Consider the following 24192-nt stretch of genomic DNA (forward strand, 5'->3'; position numbering starts at 1 on the left):
GCCCCTGCTCGCTGCAACTAGAGAAAGCCCACACACAGCAACGAAGACCCAACACAGCCACAAATAAAAACAAACAAAAACTCTTCTGTTTAAAAAAAAAAAAAAACAATGTGCCCTATACTGAGAGTCATAACTTTGAGACCTTGGACAACTTTCTTCCCCTCCCTGGGCATCTATTTCCTAATTTGAAAAATGAGGGGTTGGGTCTGATGAACTATGAGTTATTTTTCCAATCTAATAGGTTGTGAGACCCAAATTATTTTTGACTACCTACCTATACAGAGTGTTCTCTACATAATAACCTCACCACGTGCTACTCAGTGTGATAGAAAGAGTGCAAAATTTAGAGATGGGCCTTTCTAATTTGAATCACAGCTTATATGTGATCTTGGGCAAAACATAACATCTCTGAATCCCGCTTGGACTAAGAAGACTTAGATTTAAAAGGAAGAAGCTAAAGATAACTTCTATCAGGTTACCTCACGAGTTCTCAAGAAGTGGTGAAGCAAAAACTAACCAGCTCACAATTGCCATGCATTTGTAATTTACTTGATTTCATGGTGATCTTTGAGGATAGCATGGTTAACTACTTGAAAGAGGGAAATAGATCCAATGCCTTTTGGACATGCCACCTGCCTCCTCCTTCTTCCACATAAGAACTTTGGGCAATGAAAGACAGGCACAGCAAGCTGTAGTGAAAAGAGCATAACATTTGCCATCGGACCTACTTCACCTCCAACTCTACCTAGGAATGTACATTGAGAAAATCCATTCATTCATTCACCAATTATTTACTGAGTGACCACTGTGTTCCAGACACAGCTAACTGGGCCCTGGAGCTACAGTGATATATAATCACACTGTTTCTGCCTTCTGGGGAATCACCATTGAAGGAAGAGGCAGGTAGGCTCATAGTTGTATTACCATGTGATCAGTGCCAAGATTGAAGCTAAAATAACATGCTCTGGGGTTATAGAGTGTTTTTATCTTTGTTTAACAACAGCAACAAAGCAAGAACCCCTTAATACAAAGTAATATTATAAAGTATTGATAATTTAGTAAATAACATTTTCTGAATGTTTATTATGCCCTAAGTTACATACACACATTAATCTTCACAAGTAGTTTTTTTTTCAATTATTGCTTCATTTTATGCATGTAGTAACTGAGGTTCAGAAAGATTACATAGTTTTCTCCAGGTTACTCAGCCATTAGTGGAAGAACTGGGATTTGAAGCCCGTTCTGTGTGACTCCAATGCATATACTTATTTGTCATACAATGGCACAATGATTTCTCTTTGATAATAGACCTAATCCTTCTTACCTGGCACCATGACACAGACGTCACCAAAAGACAATTTTTTCCTTAATATAATAGGACCAAACCATGTGAAAGCCCAGTTTAGGTTAACTTCTTTGCCCTGAAAGTTATCTCAGATTAGGAGTGAGGGGGGAACCTGTGGGGAAAGAGGGTAAGGGGATTTGGCTTCAATTTAGTGAAGGTGTTGATGGGTGTGCTTTCACTCCAGGAAGTCCCCATTCACATTTCCCAGTTATCTCCACTTTGCAAGACATGCTTTTCCATGTTACTGTGTCTGGTGAACACATAGTGCTAGAGCAGCTGCATTTTATCCCTCTCTTTATGCACAATCTCTAAAAAACTGAAAGAGTATGTAGAGAAGGCCAAGTACAAATGATAACTCAGAAATGGTAATGTAAGAGGGTCCACCATGGCTGCTGACTAGTTGCATTCGTAATGATTTTCTTCAAATAATGCAAACAATATTTTTTCCTGAGAAATGAAATATGGGAGTGCCACATTCCACACATGATGGGGGAGAACTCATAAAGGATTTTAATCTTTCCTTGTCAGCCTTCAGAAATGCGAACAGCCTCGTCCTCATTTTCTTTATGGCTTGGACTTCTAATGGAGGAAGCTGGCATCAATTATGTATGTGTGTATCGCTGGGGAGGGAACGAGAATAAATATTTGGATGTATCGTTAGCCAGAATATCACTGCATCTTTGTGTCACCATAATTTCCCATATTGTAGTTCTTTAGATTAGAACATATGGCAATAAGGTAGGTAATGAGAACAACAATTTTCTGAAACAACATTATAACTTTTACCGCTTTATGGTCACATTTAGTTACAGTACATGCTGCCATTTAGGTATAGAGCTTTATAAAAGCAAACCTCAGAGAGAAGAGAATTCAGGGGCAAGGGCCTAGCAAGTTTGAATGCCTGGGACAGAAGCCAACCCTGCAGATGGGAATTTGGGGGTGTGAACTAGTTAGCATTTGCTGCAGCAATAATCCCAGCTTTGAAGGGGCTGATAACAGGAAGCTTTCTTTCATTTTTATGTTCCGTGAGGTCTGTGAGTGGCTATGAGATGTCTGGGCTCATCTTCACCTATCTTCTCATTCAGAAGCCAGGCTGAAGGAGTGACCACTGTCAAGACACACTGCTGTCATGGTGGAAGACCCTGAGACCAATGACTCAAGAGCATTTAACCCTTCTGCTTAGGAGTACATATTTCATATCCACTCCCAATCCACTATCCAAAACAAGTCATGGGCCGAGTCTATCAATAAAGCAGGGAGTCATAGTAAAGATGGAGATGTGTAATATACACTAATGGAGAGAGAGCAGAAAGTGTGAACAATACACTGAAACACAGGGTGATCTCTTAACTCTACTTCATCATCACTGGGAAAGCTTTGTTGAGGCAATCTAGTAACTCAGTAAGTGAGCAAAGAAAGTCACCATTAATTGGTGCTAAGGTAGATCTGAAGTTCACATAAATACAAATTCAGCAAGCATCTCTCAAATACCAGTCTAAATGTCAGGTACCATGCAATGTATTCTGGGGAAATAATGCTGAATAAGATATCTCTGCCATTCAGGAGCTTTCAGTTTTGAACAGATGATAGCCAGGCCAAACCAAGAGTTAATCAAACTAATGGCTAGAGTGAAAAAGTGTGACAGAGGAACAGAAAAGGGAGAAAAAGAAAAGTTTAACTGCACTCTTAGGTATATTACATATATTATCTCAATCTCTACAACATTCTGAGGTAGGAGTAATGCAAATGAACAAACTTGAGTATCAGACAAGTTTAATGACCTGCCCACCCAAAAGCTGGTAAGAGGTAAAACTGGAGTCAAATAAAAGTGTCAAGAAGCAGGTTATTCAGGGTATGCAGTTTGTGTCATATTGAATAGTTAAACATTTTTCTGCAGGCAGTGGAATCATTAAAGACTTCTGAAGAATGGTTGATAAGCTCTCAACTTTATCTTTAAAAAGATCATCTATGGTAATTCTATTTTTAGTTTTTTAAGGAACCTCCATACTGTTCTCCATAGTGGCTATATCAACTTACATTCCCACCAACAGTGCAAGAGGGTTCCCTTTTCTCCACACCCTCTCCAGCATTCATTGCTTGTATATTTTTTTTATGATGGTCATTCTGACTGGTGTGAGGTGATACCTCATTGTAGTTTTGATTTACATTTCTCTAATGATTAGTTATGCTGAGCATCCTTTCATGTGTTTGGTGGCAATCTGTATATCTTCTTTGGAGAAATGTCTATTTAGGTCTTCTGCCCATTTTTGGATTGGGTTGTTTGTTTTTTTGATATTGAGCTGCATGTGCTACTTATATATTTTGGAGATTAATCCTTTATTAGTTGCTGACCCAGCAATCCCACTATTGGGCACATACCCTGAGAAAATCATAATTCAAAAAGAGACATGTACCACAATGTTCATTGAAGCACTATTTACAATAGTTAGGACATGGAAGCAACCTAAGTGTCCATCGATAGATGGAATGGATAAAGAAGATGTGGCACATATATACAATGGAATATTACTCAGCCATAAAAAGAAATGAAACTGAGTTATTTGTAGTGAGGGGGATGGACCTAGAGTCTGTCATACAGAATGAAGTAAGTCAGAAAGAGAAAAACAAATACTGTATGTTAACACATATATATGGAGTCTAGAAAAAAAAAAGTTCTGATGAACGTAGGGGCAGGACAGGAATAAAGACTTAGATGTAGATGTAGAGAATGGAATTGAGGACACAGGGAGGGGGAAGGGTAAGCTGGGATGAAGTGAGAGAGTAGCATTGACATACATACACTACCAAATGTAAAATAGATAGCTAGTGGGAAGCAGCTACACAGAACAGGGAGATCAGCTTGATGCTTTGTGACCACCTAGAAGGGTGGGATAAGGAGGGTGGGAGGGAGATGCAAGAGGGAGGGGATATGGGGATATATGTATACATATAGCTGATTCACTTTGTTATACAGCAGAAACTAACACAACATTGTAAAGCAATTATATGCCAATAAAGATGTTTAAAAAATTTTTTTAAAAATCTAGTAAAATGTTCTCCAGAGGACAGCTCAGGGACAGGCTACCTGATCCTCTAAGATATTACACATTTCCCTAAATCTATGTGTCTCTCTGTGAAAGTTTTACAGGAAAAGGGAGAGAACTTGTGTGTGTGTGTGTGTGTGTGTGTGTGTGTGTGTGTGTATGTATTTCTGAATTCAAGGCTGTATTTGATTTTGATATTTGTATGTGATTTTAATCGTATGTTTGCTTGTTAAATATGAGGTGGTGCTGTCCACATAGATAGGTTTAGAGTAAGGCAGCTTCTCAAATTCTTTAAAGTTGCCTTGCCTGGTTCTTCATCCTTGTTCTGTCAATTATCTTCATTTTCAAGCTCCAGATCAGCTTCTAAAGAATAGGCTCTATTGTGAATATAAAGCACAAACACTTCCCCAAGCTCACCATACAAAATACACACACATACACATATACACACGCACACATTCATCACACAAACGCAATACATAGAGACAAAAACTATTGAGAAGAAGCTCCATGTGAAAAGAAGCAGGATCCTACAGGTTTTCCTTCTGATTCAGTCAACCACCCTCTAACCAGGCCCTCAGGAATCTTAATCTTACCATCAACACCCAGCCCAAAAGTAGGCAAATATTTTTCCCTTGACCCTTTAGTGGAAAGATGAGGCTGGCCTTTAAAAGATAATTGTTTAAAATTTAAGAGAAAAAATGAGGTAATGAAGCTTAATACCTTTTCTGAATCTAAGAATCCTAATTCTCTAATCTTTCTTAGATCCCTCTTCTCTGAATTTCCTGACTTGTGACAGGGGAGCCACCATTCTTCACCTCACAGTTATGGTCTACTTCAGTCTCTCCCCTTTATCAGAGTAAATGTCAAGAATCATAGCTCACCCACTCACCAGGGGACTGGCACCAGCCCCAGGACTCCCTGGACTGTGCAGCTACCTGCACTGGACACAGTCTTGTACAACAGTGTCTGGCAGCCTCTGCAAGAATCAGGGCCTGATAGCCAACCAGGCTGGGGGCCAGCCCCACCTATCAGCCCACCCATTGTAGTGGACTGCACCACAACAGAAGTGTCCATGCAGCCAACATAGGAGACACCCAGAATATAGCTCTGGTGACCAAAAAGGAGTATACTACTGGGGCCCATAGGATGTCTCTTATATAAGATCACTTCTCCAGATCAAGAACATAACCAACCTACCTAATACATAAACATGAACACAGGGACTTAGGCAACATGTGGGGACAGAGGAATAAGTTCCATATGAAAAAACAAGATAAAATCCCAGAAGAAGAACTAAGCAAAATGGAGATCAGCAACCTCCTTGATAAAGAGTTCAAGGTAATGATCATAAAAATAATCGACCATCTCAGGAGAAGAATGCATGAACACAGTGAGAAGTTTAACAAAACATTAGAAAATATAAAGAAGAACCAAACAGAACTGAAGAATACAATAACTGATATTTTAAAAATACACTAGGAGGAATCAACAGATTAGATGATATAGAGGAACAGATCAGTAAACTGGAAGACAGAGTAATGGAAACAACTCAAGCTGAACAGAAAAAAGAAAAAAATAATTTTTAAAAAATGAGGATAGTTTAAAATACCTCTAGGACAATATTAAGCATGCTAACATTTGCATTATAGGGGTTTCAGAAGGAGATGAGAGAAAGGAGAAGAGAACTTATTTGAAAAAAATAAAAGCTGAAAACTTCCTTAATCTGAGAAAAAAAACAGACAGCCGGGTCCAGGAAACACAGAGTCCCAAACAAGATGAACCCAAAGGTATACACACCAAGACACATTGTAATTAAAATGGCAAAATTTATAGATAAGGAGAATCTTAAAAATAGCAAGGGAAAAGCAACTAGTTATGTACAAGGGAACTCCTATAAACCTATAAGCTGACTTTAAAGCAGAAACTATGCAGGCCAAAAAGGAGTGGTATGAAATATTTAAATTGATGAAAGGGAAATAAAAATAATCTACAATCAAGAATAGTCTATCTGGGAGAAAGAGAAGATGATGGAGGAGTAAGACATGGAGATCACCTTCCTCTGCACAAATACATCAAAAATACATCTACATATGGAACATTCCTACAGAACACCTATTGACTGCTGGCAGAAGACCTCAGACTTCCCAAAAGACAAGAAAATACCCACGTACCTGGTAGGGCAAAAGAAAAAACAGAAACAAAAGAATAGGGACTGGACCTGCACATCTAGGAGGGAGCTGTGAAGGAGGAAAAGTTTCCATACACTAGGAAGCCCCTTTACTGGCAGAGATGGGGGGGAGGTGGGGGGGAAGCTTCAGAGCCATGGAGGAGAGCGCAGCAACAGGGGTGCAGAGAGCAAAGAGGAGAGATTCCCGCACAGAGGATTGGTGCCGACCAGCACTCACCAACCTAAGAGGCTTGTCTGCTCACCTGCCAGGGCAGGTGGGGGCTGGGAGCTGAAGCTCAGGCTTCGAAGGTCAGATCCCAGGGAGATGACTGGGGTCGGCTGTGTGAAGACAGCCTGAGGGGGCTAATGCACCACAGATAGCCAGGAGGGAGTCAGGAAAAAGTCTGGAAGAGCTGAAGAGGCAAGAAACCATTGTTTCAGGGTGCACGAAGAGACGGTATTCCTTCCCTGTGTGCCCACAGAAGGCAGAGCACTGCCTAAGCAAGCTCCAGAGATGGGTGCAAGCTGTGGTTATCAGCTTGGACCCCAGAGACAGGCATGAAGTGCTAACACTGCTGCTGCTGCTGCTGCTGCTGCTGCTGCCACCAAAAATCCTGTGTGCAAGCACAGGTCCCTATCCACACATCTCCAGGAGGCTGTGCAGCCTGCCACTGCCAGGGACCCATGATCCAGGAACAGCTTCCCCGGGAGAACACACAGTGCACCTCAAGCTGCTGCAACATCACAGTAGCCTCTGCCACCGCAGGCTCGCCCCACATTCCAATTATGACTAAAATACTCCTCCCTCCCCCTGGTCTGAGTGAGCAAGAGGGCCCTAATCAGCCACTGCTTTAATCCCCTCCTGTCTGGGCAGGAAACAGATGCCTGAGGGTGGCCTACATGCAGAAGTGGGGCCAAAACAAAAGCTGAACCCCAGGAGCTGTGCAAACAAAGAAGAGAAAGGGAAACCTCTCCTAGCAGCCTCAGGAGAAGTGGATTAAATCCCCACAATCAACTTGATGTACCCTGCATGTGTGGAATAACTGAATAGACAATGAATCATCCAAAAATTGAGGGAGTGGACTTTGGAAGCAACTGTAGACTTGGGGTTTGCTGTCTGTAACTGATTTGTTTCTGATGTTTATGGTTATCTTAGTTTAGTTTTTAGTGCTTGTTATCATTGGTGGATTTGTTTATTGATTTGTTTATTGATTTGGTTGCTCTCTTCTTTATTATTTTTTTAATTTTAATATTTTATTATTATTATTATCTTTTTTTTCTCCCTTTTCTTCTGAGCTGTGTGGCTGACAGTGTCTCGGTGCTCCGTCCTGGTGTCAGGCCTGAGCCTCTGATGTGGGAGAGCCAAGTTCAGGACACTGGACCACGAGAGACCTCCTGGCCCAACGTAATATCAATTGGCGAGGGCTCTCTCACAGCTCTCCATTTCAGCACTAAGACCCAGCTCCACACATCAGCCAGCAAGTTCCAGTGCTGGACGCCACATGCAAAACAACTAGCAAGACAGGAAAACAACAACACCATTAGCAGAGAGGCTGCCTAAAATCATACTAAGTTCACAGACACCCCAGAACACACTACCAGACACGACCCTGCCCACCAGAAAAACATGATCCAGCTCCACCCACCAGAACACAGGCATCAGACCCCTCCACCAGGAAGCCTACACAAGCCACTGAACTAACCTCACCCACTGGGGGCAGACACCAAAAACAATGGGAACTATGAACCTGCAGCTTGCAAAAAGGAGACCCCAAACACAGTAAGTTAAACAAAATGAGAAGACAGAGAAATATGCAGCAGATGAAGAAGCAAGGTAAAAACCCACCAGGCCAAACAAATAAAGAGGAAATAGGTAGTCTACCTGAAAAAGAATTCAGAGTAACGATAGTAAAGATGGTCCAAAAAGTTGGAAATAGAATGGAGAAAATACAAGAAACATTTAACAAGGATCTAGAAGAACTAAAGAGCAAACAAACAATGATGAACAGCACAATAAATGAAACTGAAAATTCTCTGGAAGGAATCAAGAGCAGAATAACTGAGGCAGAAAAATGAATAAGTGACCTGGAAGATAAAATAGTGGAAATAACTATCACAGAGCAGAATAAAGAAAAAAGAATGAAAAGAATTGAGGACAGTCTCAGAGACTTCCAGGACAACATTAAATGTACCAACATTGGAATTATAGGGAGGCCAAAGGAAGAAGAGAAAAAGAAAGGGTCTGAAAAAATATTTGAACAGATTATACTTGAAAACTTCCCTAACATGGGGAAGGAAATAGTCAGGCAAGTCCAGGAAGCAGAGAGAGTCCCATATAGGATATACCCAAGGAGAAACATGCCAAGCCGCATGTTAATCAAAATATCAAAAATTAAATACAAAGAAAAAATATTAAAAGCAGCAAGGGAGGGCTTCCCTGATGGTGCAGTGGTTGAGAGTCTGTCTGCCGATGCAGGGGATACGGGTTTGTGCCCCAGTCCGGGAAGATCCCACATGCTGTGGAATGGCTGGGCCCGTGAGCCATGGCTGCTGGGCCTGCATATCCGGAGCCTGTGCTCTGCAACGGGAGAGGCCACAACAGTGAGAGGCCTGCATACCATAAAAATAATAAATAAATAAATAAATAAATAAATAAAAGCAGCAAGGGAAAAGCAACAAATAACATACAAGGGAATCCCCGTAAGTTTAACAGCTGATCTGTCACAAGAAACTCTGCAAGCTAGAAGGACATATTTAAAGTGATGAAAGGGAAAAACCTACAACCAAGATTATTCTACCAAGAAAGGATCTCATTCAGATTAGACAGAGAAATCAAAACCTTTACAGACAAACAAAAGCTAAGAGAATTCAGCACCACCAAACCAGCTTTACAACAAATGCTAAAGGAACTTCTCTACGCAGGAAACATAAGAGAAAGAAAAGACCTACAAAAACAAAACCCCCCAAATTAAGAAAATGATAATAGGAACATACATATTGATAATTACCTTAAGTGTAAAAGGATTAAATGCCTCAATGAAAAGACATAGACTGGCTGAATAGATAAAAAAACAAGACCCATATATATGCTGTCTACGGAGACCCACTTCAGACCTAGGGACACATACAGACTAAAAGTGAGGTGATTGAAAAACATATTCCATGCAAATGGAAATCAAAAGAAAGCTGGAGTAGCAATTCTCATATCAGACAAAATAGACTTTAAAATAAAGGCTATTGCAAGAAACAAAGAAGGACACTATATAATGATCAAGGGATCAATCCAAGAATATATAAAAATTGTAAATATATATGTACCCAACATAGGAGCACCTCAATACATAAGGAAAGTGCTAACAACCATAAAAGGGGAAATCAACAGTAACACAATAGTAACAGGGGACTTTAACACCCACTTTCACCAATGAACATATCACCCAAAATGAAAATAAATAAGGAAACACAACCTTTAAATGACATGAGAAATGATGGACTCAATACATATTTATAGGATATTCCATCCAAAAACAGGAGAATATACTTTCTTCTCAAGTGCTCATGGAACATTCTCCAGGATAGATCATATCTTGGGTCACAAATCAAGCCTTGGTAAATTTAAGAAAATTGAAATTGTGTCAAGTATCTTTTCTGACCACAATACTATGAGACTAGATATCAATTACAAGAAAAAAAATGTAAAAAGTGCAAACACATGGAGGCTAAACAATATGCTACTAAATAACAAAGAGATCACTGAAGAAATCAGAGAGAAAATCAAAAAATACCTAGAAACGAATGACAATGAAAACACGACAACCCAAAATTTATGGGATGCAGCAAAAGCAGGTCTAAGAGGGAAGTTTATAGCAATAAAATCCTACCTCAAGAAACTAGAAAAATCTCAAATAAACAACCTAAACCTACACCTAAATCAATATGAGAAGAATAACAAAAAAAAACACCCCAAAGTTAGCAGAAGGAAAGAAATCATAAAGAGCAGATCAGAAATAAATGGAAAAGAAATGAAGGAAACAATTGAAAAGATCAATAAAACTAAAATCTGGTTCTTTGAGAAGATAAACAAAATTGATAAACCATTAGCCAGACTCATCAAGAAAAAAAGGGAGAAGACTCAAATCAACAGAATTAGGAATGAAAAAGGAGAAGTAACAACTGACGCTGCAGAATTACAACGGATCATGAGAGATAACTACAAGCAACTATATGCCAATAAAATGGACAACCTGGAAGAAATGGACAAATTCTTAGAAAAGCACAAACTTCTGAGACTGAACCAGGAAGAAATAGAAGATATAAACAGACCAATTACAAGCACTGAAACTGAAACTCTGATTAAAACTCTTCCAAAAAACAAAAGCCCAGGACCAGATGGCTTCACAGGTGAATTCTATCAAACATTTAGAGAAGAACTAACACCTATGCTTATCAAAGTCTTTCAAAATATAGAAGAGGGAGGAACACTCCCAAACTCATCCTATGTGACAACCATCACCCTGATACCAAAATCAGACAAAGATGTCATAACAAAAGAAAACTACAGGCAAATATCACTGATGAACATAGATGGAAAAATTCACAACAAAATGTTATCAAACAGAATCCAACAGCACGTTAAAATGATCATACCATGATCAAGTGGGGTTTATCCCAGGAATGCAAGAATTCTTCATTATATGCAAATCAATCAATGTGATACACCATATTAACAAATTGAAGGAGAAAAACCATAAGATAATCTCAATAGATGCAGAAAAAGCTTTCAACAAAATTCAACACCCATTTATGATAAAAACTCTCCAGAAAGTAGGCATAGAGAGAACCTACCTCAACATAATACAGGCCATACATGACAAACCCACAGCCAACATCGTTCTCAATGGTGAAAAACTGAAACCATTTCCTCTAAGATCAGGAACAAGACAAGGCTGGCCACTCACCACTATTATTCAACATAGTTTTGGAAGTTTTAGCCACAGCAATCAGAGAAGGAAAAGAAATAAAAGGAATCCAAATCAGAAAAGAAGAAGTAAAACTGTCACTCTTTGCAGATGACATCATACTATACATAGAAAATCCTAAAGATGCTATCAGAAAACTACTAGAGCAATCAATGAATTTGGTAAAGTAGCAGGATACAAAATTAATGCACAGAAATCTCTTGCATTCCTATACACTAATGATGAAAAATCTGAAAGAGAAATTAAGGAAACACTCCCATTTACCATTGCAACAAACAGAATAAAATACCTACAAATAAACCTACCTAAAGAGATAAAAGACCTGTATGCAGAAAACGATAAGACACTGATGAAAGAAATTAAAGATGATACAAACAGATGGAGAGGTATACCATGTTCTTGGATTGGAAGAATCAACATTGTGAAAATGACTATACTACCCAAAGCAATGTACAGATTCAGTGCAGTACCTATCAAACTGCCAATGGCATTTTTCACAGAACTAGAACAAAAAAATTTCACAATTTCTATTGAAACAAAAAAGACCCTGAATAGCTAAAGCAATCTTGAGAAAGAAAATTGGAGCTGGAGGAATCAGGCTCCCTGACTCCAGACTATACTACAAATCAAGATAGTATGGTACTGGCACAAAAACAGAAAGATAGATCAATGGAACAGGATAGAAAGCCCAGAGATAAACCCATGCACATACGGTCACCTTATCTTTGATAAAGGAGGCAAGAATATACAGTGGAGAAAAGACAGCCTCTTCAATAAGTCGTTTTAGGAAACCTGGACAGCTACAGGTAAAAGAATGAAAGTAGAACACTTCCTTACACCATACACAAAAATAAACTCAAAATGGATTAAAGACCTAAATATAAGGCCCGACACTATAAAACTCTTAGAGGAAAACATAGGCAGGACACTCTATGACATAAATCACAGTAAGATCCTTTTTGACCCACCTCCTAGAGTAAGGGAAATAAAAACAAAAATAAACAAATGGGACCTAATGAAACTTAAAAGCTTTTGCACAGCAAAGGAAACCATAAACAAGACAAAAAGATAACCCTCAGAATGGGAGAAAATATTTGCAAATGAAGCAACTGACAAAGTATTAATCTCCAAAATATACAAGTAGCTCATGAGCTCAATATCAAAAAAAAAAAAACAAAAAAGAAATTCAAAAATGGGTAGAAAACCTAAACAGACATTTCTCCAAAAAAGATATACAGATTGCCAACAAACACATGAAAGAATGCTCAACAACACTAATCATTAGAGAAATGCAAATCAAAACTACAATGAGGTATCACCTCACACCAGTCAGAATGGCCATCATCAAAAAATCTATAAACAATAAAATCTGGAGAGGGTGTGGAGAAAAGGGAACCCTCTTGTACTGTTGGTGAGAATGTAAATTGATACAGCAGAGGTTTCTTAAAAAACTAAAAATAGGACTACTGTATGACTCAGCAATCCCACTACTGGGCATATACCCTGAGAAAATCGTAATTCAAAAAGAGACATGTACCATAATGTTCATTGCAGCACTATCTACAATAGTCAGGACATGGAAGTAACCTAAGTGTCCATCGACAGATGAATGGATAAAGAAGATGTGGCACATATATACAATGGAATATTATTCAGCCTTAAAAAGAAACGAAATTCAGTTATTTGTAGTGAGGTGAATAGACCTGGATTCTATCATACAGAGTGAAGTAAGTCAGAAGGAGAAAAAAATAACGTATGCTAACACATATATATGGAATCTAAAAAAAAAAAAAAAAAGTTCTGATTAACTTAGGGGCAGGGAGGATAAAAGATGCCGAAGTAGATAATGGACTTAAGGATACAGGGAGAGAGAAGGGTAAGCGGGGACAAAGTGAGAGAGTAACATTGACATACATACACTACCAAATATAAAATAGATAGCTAGTGGGAAGCAGCTGCATAGCAGAGGTAGATCAGCTCAGTGCTTTGTGACTACCTAGAGGGGTCACAAAGGTAGTGTACGAGGGAGACACAAGAGGGAGAGGGTATGATGATATATGTATACATATAGCTGATTCACTTTGTTATACAATAGAAACTAACACAACACTGTAAAGCAATTATACTCCAGTAAAGTTGTTAAAAGAAAAAGAAAGAATAGTCTACCTGCCAAGGTTATTATAGAGATTTGAAGGAGAGATAAAGAGTTTTACAGACAACAAAAAGTAAAATAGTTTAGCACCAATAAACTGGCTTTACAAAAATGTTAAAGGGATTTTTCTGAGTGGAAAAGAAGAGATCACAACTGGAAGCATGAACGTTCTGAAAGAAAAAGTCTTTCTGGTAAAAACAAATATACAGTACATGTAGTAGGTCAGCCACTTATAAAGTTAGTAGGAAGGTTAAAGGACTAATGTAGTAAAATTATCTAAAAATAGGTAGTTAAGGGATACACAAAACAAAAGTTTGTAAAATATGAAGTCAAAAATATTGAATGTATGTTGGGGAGGAGATGCATGGTTGGTAGAATATGTCTGAACTTAAAAGAGATTATCCACTTTAAATAAACATCATGGTAACCACAAAGCAAAAATCTACATACATACAAAAAAGAGAAAGGAATCCAAACTTGATACTAAATATAGACATCAAATCACAAGGAATAAAGCAAAAAAAGAAGAAATGAACTCCAAAAACAACCAACAATTAACAAAATGGCAATAAGTATGTACCTATCACTGTTTACTTTAAATGTAAATGTACTAAATGCTGCAATCAAAAGACAGATTGGCCGAATAGATTTATTTATTTTTTTTAAGACCTGTATGTATTCAGCCTGTGCTGCCTACAAGAGATTCACTTCAGATCTAATGACACACACATACTGTAAGTGGAGAGGTGGAAAAAGCTATTTCATGTAAATGGAAAAAAAAAAGAAAGCTGGGATAGCAATAGTTATATTTGACAAAATAGACATTAAAATAAAGACTGTCACAAAAGACAAAGAGAGACATTACATAATGATCAAGAGATAAATCCAACAAGATATAACAATTGTAAATATATATGCACCCAACCTAGGAGCACCTAAATACATACAACAAATATTAACAAACATAAGGGGAGAAACTGACAATAATGAAACCCCAGTAGAGGACTTTAACACCCCACTTACATCAATGGACATGTCATCCAGATAGAAAGTCAATAAGAAAACACTGGTTCCAAACAACACATTTGATCAGATAACTTCATATATACATTTAGAACATTCCATCTGAAATACAGCAGAATACACATTCTTTTCAAGTGCACACAGCATATTTTCCAGGATAGATCACATGCTAGGTCACAAAACAAGTCTCAATAAATTTAAGAATATTGAAATATCAAGCATCTTTTTCAACCACAATGTTATGAGACTAGAAATCAACTACAAGGGAAAATATTTGCAAAAACCACAAATACATGGAGGCTAAACAATATGCTACTAAACAACAAATGGGTCAGAGAAAAGATCTAAGAGGAAATTTTAAAAAATTTAAAGACAAATGAAAATGGAGACACAACAATCTAAAACCTATGGGACCCAGCAAAAGCAATTCTGAATGGGAAATTTGTAGCTACTTTAGGAAATAAGAAAAATCTCAAATAAACAACCTAACCTTACACTGAAAGGAAGTTGAGAAAGAAGAACAAACAAAACCCAAAGTTAGTAGAAAGAAATAAATCATAAAGATCAAAGCATAAATAAATGAAATAGACACACACAAAAAAAAATTGAAAAGAAACTAAAAGCTGGTTCTTTGAAGAGATAAACAAAATTGATAAACCCTTAGCCAGAGTATCAAGAAAAAAAGAGGGAGAAGGGCTTCCCTGGTGGCACAGTGGTTGAGAGTCTGCCTGCCAATGCAGGGGACATGGGTTCGTGCCCTGGTTTGGGAAGATCTCACATGCCACAGAGCGGAGTGCTCCGCAATGGGAGAGGCCACAGCAGGGAGAGGCCCGTGTACCGCAAAAAAAAAAAAAAAGAAAAGAAAAAAGAGGGAGAAGGCCCAAATCAGTAACATTAGAAGTATAAAAGAAGTTACAATAAACACTGCAGAAATACAAAAGATCATAAGATACTACTATAAAAAACTATATGTCAATAAAATGGATCACCTAGAAGAAATGAACAAATTATTAGAAATGTACAATCTCCCAAGACTGAACCAGGAAGAAATAGAAAATATGAAGAGACCAATTATCAGTAATGAAATTGAATCAGTAATTTAGAAACGCCCAAGTTCAGGATCAGATGGCTTCACAGGTGAATTCTACCAAACATTTAGAGAAGAATTAACGCCTATTCTTCTCAAACTATTTCAAAAAACTGCAGAGGAAGGAACACTTCCAAACTTTTTCTATGAAGACACCATCACCTTAATATCAAAACCAGACAAACATATCACACAAAAAAGAAAATTACAGGCCCATATCACTGATAAACATAGATGCAAAAGTCCTCAACACAATACTATCAAACTGAATCCAACAATACATTAAAAGCATCATTCAACATAATCAAGTGGGATTTAATCCAGGGATGCAAGGATTTTTCAATATCCACAAAACAGTCAACGTGATACACCAAATTATCAAATCAAAGGATAAAAACCAGATGATCATCTCAATAGATGCAGGAAAAGCTTTTGGTAAAATTCAACATCCATTTATGATTAAAAAGACTCTCAACAAGTTGAGTATAGAGTGAATATACCTCAACATAATAAAGGCCAGTTATGACAAAGATCACAGCTAAAATTATATTCAATGGTGAAAAGATTAAAACATTCCCTCTAAGATCAGAACAAGACAAGGATACACATTCTTGTCACTTTTATTCACATAGTACTAAAAACTCTAGCCACAGCAATCAGAAAAGAAAACAAAAATGAAAGGAATCCAAATTGGAAAGGATGAAATAAAGTGACAGTTTTATTTCTTCCATTATAAGTAAAACTGTCACTATTTGCAGAGGGCATGATACTATATAGAAAATACTAAAGTTGCCAAACACACATAAAAAAAAAACTATTAGAACTAATAAGTGAATTCAGTAAAGTTTCAGGATACAAAATTAATATACAGAAATATACTGCACTTCTATACCCTTATAATGAACATAACAATCCTATTTATAATTGCATCACAAAGAATAAAATACATATGAATAAATCTCACCAAGGCAGTAAAAGACTTACACTTGGAAAACTGTAAGATACTGTGAAACAAATTGAAACAAGACACAAACAAATAGAAAAATATACAGTGCTCATGGACTGGAAGAATTAACATTGTTAAAATGGCCATCATTCTCAAAGCAATCTACAGATTCAATGTAATCCCTATCAAAAAAACAATGGTATTTTTCACAGAACTAGAACAAATAATTCTAAAATTTGTATGGAAACAACAATGACTCCAACTAGCAAAAAAAAAAAATTTAGAAAGAGGAACAAAGCTGGAGGTAACATGCTCCCTGATTTCAAACTATGCCACAAAACTGCAGTAGTCAAAACCATGGTACTGGTACAAAAACAGATAGATAGATCAATGGGACAGAATAGAGAGCCCAGAAATGAACCCACACATATATGGCCAATTAACCTATGATAAAGTGGGCAAGAATATACAATGGGGAAAAAATATCCTCTTCAATAAATGCTGTTAAGAAAACTGGACATCTATGTGCCAAAGAATCAAACTGGACCACTTTCTCACACTATATACAAATATTATTTCAAAATTAATTACAGACTTAAATGTAAGACCTGAATCCATCAAAATCATAGAAGAAAACATAAGCAGTACACTCTTTGACACTGGTCTTAACAATACTTTTTAGGATATGTTTCCTCAAGCAAAGGGAACAAAAGCAAAAATAAACAAATGATACTACACCAAAATAAAATTCTTTGCACAGTGAAGGAAACTATCAACAAAACAAAAAAGCCACCTACTAAATGAGAAAAGATATTCAAACAATATATCTGATAAAGAGTTAATATCTAAAATATAGAAAGAACCCACACACCTCAACTTCAAGAAAACAAATAACCCTATTAAAAATGGACAGAGGACCTGAATAGACGTTTTTCCAAAGAAGACATGCAGTTGGCCAACAGACACATAAAAAAATGCTCAATATCACTAGTCATCAGGGAAATGCAAATCAATAAAACCATGATAAGATATCACCACATAGCTGTCAGAAGGGCTATTATCAAAAAGACAACAAATAGCAAGTGTTGGTGAGGATGTGGAGAAAAGGGAAGACTTGTGCACTGCTGGTGGGAAAGTAAATTATTACAGCCACTCTGGAAAACAGTATGGAGGTTCCTCAAAAAATTAGAAATAGAACTACTGTATGAACCAGCAATTCCACTCCTGGTTATTTATCTGAAGAAAATGAAAACAGTAATTGGAAAAGGCATATGGACCCCTATGTTCATTGCAACATTGTTTACAATAGGCATGATATGGAAGCAACCTAAGTGTCAGCTGATAGACGAATGGATAAAGATGTTATATATACATATATAAAATAGAATATGATTCAGCCATTAAAAAGAAGGAAATCTTGCCATTTGTGCCAACATGGATGGACTTAGAGGGTATTACGCTAAGTGAAATAAGTCAGACAGAGAGAGACAAATGCCATATAATTTCACTTATATGTAGAATTTAAATAACAAAACAAAACAGACAAACAGAACAGAACAGAAACAGACTCATAGATACGGGAACAAATAGGTGTTTGCCAGAGAGGGGGAATAGTGGTATGAGTGACATAGGTAAAGGAGATCAAGGGGTACAAATTTCCAGTTACTAAATAAATGAGTCACAGGAATGAAATGTACAGCATGAGGAGCACAGTCAATAATATTGTAATAACTTTGTATGGTGACAGATGGTAACTAGACATGGTGGTGATCACTTTGTAATGTATACGAGTATTGAATCACTATGTTGTGTACCTAGAAGTAACATAGTGTTGTAGGTCAATTATACTTCAAATAAATAAATAAATAGGTAAATAAAATTTAAAATAAATAAAAGCATCCTAGCTCAAATTTCTCAACCAACTAGAGTCTTCTCACCTAGTTCCAACTTCAAGAGAGGAATTTTCCTACTTCTCAGTTGATATGCAAACGATAGTGATTATCATCCATTGAGCTTCAAAGAATGAGATAGGCCAATGATTCTCAAACTTTGGTCTATCTGGAGGACTTGATAAAATTGGATTGCTGGGCCCCACCCCCTGGAGTTTCTGCTCCAGATAGCCTGGAATGGGACTCAAGAATGTGCATTTCTAGCAAGTCCAGGTGAAGCTAATGGACTGGTCTCCCACATGTTGAGAAGCATAGGTCACCAGCTCTACGCTCTCCTGGTGTCTTCTATAAATCAACACAGTATGTGGGGGAAGGCAGTGGGAGAGTTTCATTGCCTTTTAGGCCTGATTCTGAATCCTGCCTCTTTCCCTAGTACCAAGTCATCTTGGACAAACTGCTTAATCTCACTGGGATTCAGTTTTCAAATTTTAAAAATAGCAACCATAATACCTCTCAAGTATTTTTGGTAACGAATAAAGAATATAGCATATATAAAATCCCTAGCACAGAATCTGATACCCGGTATACGATTCAGTAGTATTCCTTCTCTAATTCTCCCCTTACTAAGGGACCTCATTCAGGTGAGAGTCTTCCTACACTCTCCTATAGGACCATAACCTATGCTAGTTCTTCCACTAAGGTGGACAATGGAGCAGCACAGTGACCATAACATGTAAATAACAAAGGTTTGTGTTATGTTCACATGTTAGATTGAATATAGATTATGCTAGTGTCCATTCTCTTGCTCAGCCCAAAGAAATAATATTTCCATATGGAAGTTACAAGAAAGTCATAAACCATGCTAATAGAAGTCTAAATTCTACTTTAATGATAGCTATATATGCACAATTAATTACAGAATGCCAAAGAAGGATGGCTCTGTTTCACAGAGCAGGGACTGTGGTTATTTCTTACCAAGTCCTATATGAGTCACACACAATGAAGTATGGTCTGGGGCTGGAACTCAGCACTAAAGAGGAGGATCATCAATGGCTTCAGCCCCAAAGGGAAAATACTGGGAGAAACTGGGCAGAGTCATGAAATAAAAATGCTGTGACTTTTGGAAATTAAAGTGTCTTGGAAGCTGAATTTTATCAGGCTTCCTTTGGAGCTAGAAGTGGATAAGGGAAATATGTTGGCATTAAAATTCAAACAGATACAAAGAAATGTACAAAACTTCCAAGTGATTGTGAGTGGGAAGAAAAAGTCTGAACTACCTCTCACCTTCTCATTTAGGATGAGATTTCTGGACCAAAGCCATTAAATAAAGGATATAATGCATAATTCATTGTGTTTTATAAAGACTAATGAGATAATTCATTAGGTACTCACCCAAATACCTTATGTATGGTAATCCCTCAATAAACAGTAACTATTGGTAGTTACTATTATCTTGAAAAGCATATTTGTATTACAGTTAATTATTTTATTCCATCCTCCTCCCCAACAACTAGATTGCATGCTCCACAAAGTCAGGGACCGGATCTATCTTTTCAATATCTTTCTTTGTGTCTTGTACTACTACAGTGCCTGGTGCATAACAGAGGCATGATAGGTATTTGCTGACGGTAGAAAGGATGGAAAAAGGCTCAAGAGGAGATGGAAGATTTGGGTATGGGTTCTACCATGTAGAACACAAAGAGAAAAATTAGAACACAAAGAAGAAAAATTATGAGGAGCTAAGTACAAGAAATGGGACAGAAAACTTCCTTTGACTCCAGATGTTAAAGAGCATTTCCTTGGAGACTAAATCATTACTGTTGCTTGCCTTTGGCTTTCCCCTCATTACCCATCCTGCAATGGCAAGTTGGGACCTTGATCCCTCTAGTAACTGTCAGTGTGCTCACCCTGGGACTTCCTAATTGTCTGAATCACCTGAAGCTCCATCAAGGCCACCATTAACCTATATGACATCTTTGTACAAATTTGAAAAATGTGCCTCTTCTTCCACATGGATGTAGCCTCAAGCTAGGAGCTCTGCTTGGTGAGTGGAGTGTGGGATTGGGTTTTAGCCTTCTCCCACCCCTTCTTCCTGCTATCCCTTCAATCAAGTACAAGGTATAATCTAATACAATAATACTTGGTAGGCCAGGGCTCCATTGTACTTCAGCTACAGCAACACACATTTATTGAGTGTGTATTTACAATGTGTAAGCACTGGGGCTACAGTGGTGGTTAAAGCATGGCTCCTGTCTTCATAGAGTTTGTTCTATTACTAAGGAAGTGGCAATAGGCAAAATGGTTGAGCAAAAAGAAGAAAAAATAAATAAATGTCTATTGTTTATAAACCACTCAGTCTATGGCATTTTGTTATAGCAGTCTGAATGAATGAGACATACCTCACTTGAACACAGCGCCTGCCGGTCACCAGCTATGCTACTTTGAGCAAGTGGTTGTACCTTTCAAAGCCTCCATTCTCTCATCTGGAGAATGGGGATAATGACATTATCTGCCTCAGAGGCTTGTTGTAAACATGACATGAAATGAAAAGATATGCGATAGCCTAACTATTTGTATCTCTCCCCCATTTTATATGTTGAAATCCAATGCCCATTGTGATGGTATCAGGAGATAAGGCATTTGGATTGTGTTTAGATTGTGAGGGTGGAGTCCTCATGAATGGGATTAGTGCATTTATAAAAGAGACCCCTTCCACCACATGAGGGCACAAAGAAGTCAGCACTCTGCAACCTTGAAGAGGGCCTTCCGCAGGCACAGCTGGAGGAAGTAACTGAGAGGACATGACCACAAATTGACCCACAAGCTGGATCCCAGCAATCAGAGGCTCCCTCCCAAAACTACAAAAAGCAGAGCCACTCTGTATTTAAACTCCAAACAGCGCTCCATGCCAAACTCTCAGAAATTCTAGGCCTTTCCTTTCCCCTCACCCCCGACCCCCACTAAATCTGAGATGAACTGACTGCAGAGACTTCTCGCTCAGAGTACATTGTTTGAAAGTTGTGTCATAAACGTATCGATCCTGCCTGGTGCTCCCAAACAGAATCTTGATGTTGAAGCACTCCTTTAATCAAAAGTAAATTATGTACGGGCCATATAGGTCAGTTCAGCCAGCCTCACAAAGAAAGGCAATCCATCATTTATTCGTAAATGTCAGTGAAATCTGGGGATCAATATGTGCGCCAATGTGGGTTTTGTTTATTATTTTTCTGTAAATATCAATGCTGAGAAATATTTCGAGGGAGCACACGAGCACCATGGGAAATCAGAACCTGACCTAAGGTAGGCAATGGACTCTTTCTGAGTGGATTTGGTCTGCCTTCTTGGAACTCCTTTGCAGGTGAGACCTGGACCCATGGGAAATACAAAGGAGAGAAAGAAAGAAGAGGAACATTCTTACAGGTTTTGAAAAAGTTACAGAATTATCTCTCCTACAATGAGGTGGAAATGGCTTCTCCTGATACACTCTGAGGAGTGAGTTTGGGCATAGAAAATAAAAGTGACTCCAAAAGATCTGGTTTATCCACAGAATCCCTGGAGTCAGAAGGCAAGGGAATCTACAGTCCAGTCCTATCCTATTCCTTTTCTTGGCTCATCCTGATTAAAGTACCATATTTGTGATGTCAGAGCCCTGGCAGTAGAAGCAGCAGCAAGCCATTGTTTGAGAGGAAGGACCTTGTTTCAAACTTCCTATCGTTTTCTTTCCATTCCTTTTAGAGGCAATATAAAGGTTTTTGAGTCCGTCAAAACATGGTCACAGTGACACTTAGGAAAGACATTTTAGTAAAGAATGTAAAAACATTTTAGTAAAGCATATTGGAAAACGTGAAAGACTGAAGGCAGAGAGGCCAATTGTGAAGCCCAGGCCAGATGGGGAGACCTCCCTTTGCAGTGGAAAGATCAGAAGATTTCAGATCAGACACCAGGGCTTTAAGTTGAATCCTTGCTCTATTAATTACTAGATGTAAAAACTTGGGCATATTACATTACTCTTCTGAGCCTCAGTGTCCTGTTGTAAAATGAGGTTAATAAGAGCAGCTGTATTAGTCAGTCTAGGTTATACTGCAATAACAAGCAACCCCTTGAATCTCTTAGAAAGGTTTCTATTCCTCTCATGCTTCATGACCATCCTGGGGGTGCCCTGTGAATCTGTGCATGCTCTTCCTCTCAAATTGGGCATGTTTTACTTCAAGGGGTTCAGGAAAGTACAATCTTACACTGTATTCAGAAGGAGAAGAATTGGATACACTTGGCAAACAACACCCATAGCGATCACACTGAACTCATAAGGTTTGGGGGCAAATTAGAGGTAACAGAGTGTCTTACACAGTACAGAAAGTCAGTAAACCATGGCTGCTCACACTGAGCCAGTCCTTTGATGTCAGAGTCTGAAGGCTGGGTTTAATCTGAGACACAAAATAGTGACTTTATAGGTGTGAAGAAGGAGAACGACTAGATTGTGGGCTGTTGAGATTAATTTAGTCCAAGTATGGTGAGGCTAGAGACTTTAAGACCCTCCTGGAAATTATGCTAAAGGCTTAGACATGTAACAAGGACAGTAAGTACCTACTGGCATATTTGGGATCGACAGTCCTGCTGGATGTGATGCAGAGACGTCTGGAAAGGGATGCCATGAACATACTATTTTCATGGGAAGATCAGTTTAAGCTGTGGAAATCATACAGTTAGCACCCAGTGTCCTTGAGAACATTTACACTGGTTTCTTCCGGTAAAGTTTCTTCCTGGTCTTTGCATCTCCACTGGGAGTCTTGCAATTGTGTCATCGTGGATTAGGTAATAAGAGACCTAAGATTGGGCCTATTACTCAAACTGTCTCTGTGACCTTGATAAAGTACTCCTGTTCCTTCTCTAGGCTTCAGTAGACTCATTTGTTATACAGGAAAGTTAAAATCCATCATCTCTAAGGTCTCTTTCAACATCAGGTTTACAGTTTTTTGATTAGTGTTGGCAATGAGCACAAGATGACTCTCCTTGTGTGCAAGTGAACTCTAATAAAAGGGAGTCTAAAGACATCTGATTTGGTTTGAGCGTGTGCTTCGCAGAGTCTATTTTCTCCATCCTATGAAAGATTAGAAAAACAAAATGGTAAAATAAAATCAAGGTGTATATGATTTCTTGGAGTTATTTTAAAGTATTAGAAATAAAAGAACAGAACCCAATTCATGCTTTCTTTGCTTTCAGGTTTGGGAAGTTCCCTGAAAACCCTTCAGGAGGGTGCCCTCAACCTCTGTTAGCAGGGCTGAGAGAAATATGTGAGTTTGGCCAGATCCATGGTGTCCTAGTAGCACCCAAATTCTGTAATAAGGGCAGGGATATTGTCTTGCTCATTGCTGTATCCTCAGCACTAGGAATAGTGGATAACACAAAGTAGATGGTCAACAAATATCCATGGAACCAATATATGAATTGTAGAGAAAAAACTAATCATGTCCCAGGTCCTCCCATTCATGGCCTCTTTCCAATCCCTTTTTTTTTAGGCCCAAATTCTTTCTCTTATGCATGCCTCCTGTGGCCCCCC

Source organism: Phocoena phocoena, chromosome 1 (genome assembly GCF_963924675.1).
Source record: "Phocoena phocoena chromosome 1, mPhoPho1.1, whole genome shotgun sequence".
Taxonomy (NCBI): domain Eukaryota; kingdom Metazoa; phylum Chordata; class Mammalia; order Artiodactyla; family Phocoenidae; genus Phocoena; species Phocoena phocoena.